Source organism: Rhagoletis pomonella, unplaced genomic scaffold (genome assembly GCF_013731165.1).
Source record: "Rhagoletis pomonella isolate Grant_MI unplaced genomic scaffold, Rhpom_1.0 Rhpom_scaffold_00001, whole genome shotgun sequence".
NCBI classification, from domain to species: Eukaryota; Metazoa; Arthropoda; class Insecta; order Diptera; family Tephritidae; genus Rhagoletis; species Rhagoletis pomonella.
In genome coordinates, this window is record NW_023458555.1 from 26621355 (window position 1) to 26622394 (window position 1040).

The following is a 1040-nucleotide window of genomic DNA, read 5'->3' on the forward strand; positions in this document are numbered from 1 at the left end:
AATTCGGCTAAAAAAGCCGATTTCTGCAGTTTTATTATTCGTTTTTTCTATGTATTTAGGTATCTAACTACGAGCTTTAAGACTCTGCCACACCGAAAGCAAAAGGGTAGAGAGCCGTTTGAAGGGCATAACTTTCAGATGCCGGAGGGACTGGCCGAGGGTTAACCAGATAATAAATTGGCTGTCTGATACTTCTGATGTTCTGTCGAAAGCGATAGCGGTAGAAAATATCCGTCAAACGTTCGACTGGGTGCTAAAATGGGAGATTTTTGACCCAAATAGTGAGATCAAGGCGCCTGGGATAAGAGTTATAAAGGACTTTGCATTTGATAAATATCCTGCTGAAGAATACACCTTGAGTAGGGGTGAGTTGATATTATCTGGGTCCGAGTGCTTTAGAATATGAATTAGTGCAGAGACGCAGATAAACCTAGATCTACTAGATTCTCATTACCAATGAAATAAAAGTGAAATACAAAATAAAACTCACTCCACACAACTCGTGTGAGCTTGAGTATCAAGTCTCTAGGTTAAACGCTACTTATTATTACTTAAATAAATATTTTGGTATATGCAAACGATGATCATATAGTTTTCCTAACAAACCCTGCCCTTAAAAAGTCCTGAAAGGCATTGAGGAAAACAATGGAATTTTCACTGCAAGAAATTCTACCACTGACCAATCAAGAAGTTAGTACAAACGTCTTCGAAAACGTCGAAGGAAGCACTGAATCTTTAAGATTTGGACTAAGTGTCGCTTGGAATCAAGTTCATCTCGAGTTACAAATGACGGGATAAATATTTGCTTCTTAACGGCCTTTTTTTATCGGAAACAGGCACAAAAAAACACGCGCAAAAAACAGCACTCAGACCACATGCCGTCAAGGAGCTTAAGTTTTCACCTCTCTACAAATTGCGGCCAAATGTCTCAGACCAAATTCTTGCAAAGGCGAGGCAGAAGCAAAAGTGTTTCACTATTCAAGGAAAGATGCAAAAATGCAGTTGTCATGTACGCCTGTCACAGTCAGGTGTTTTTGTCA

General features: G+C 39.3%; 1 protein-coding gene across 3 annotated transcripts in view; it reads right to left on the minus strand.

Moving 5' to 3' along the window:
- LOC118741686 (mucin-19) overlaps nucleotides 1–1040 on the minus strand; it is a 246228-nt gene that overhangs the window by 4308 nt on the left and 240880 nt on the right. The gene's annotated exons all lie outside the window — the stretch shown is intronic.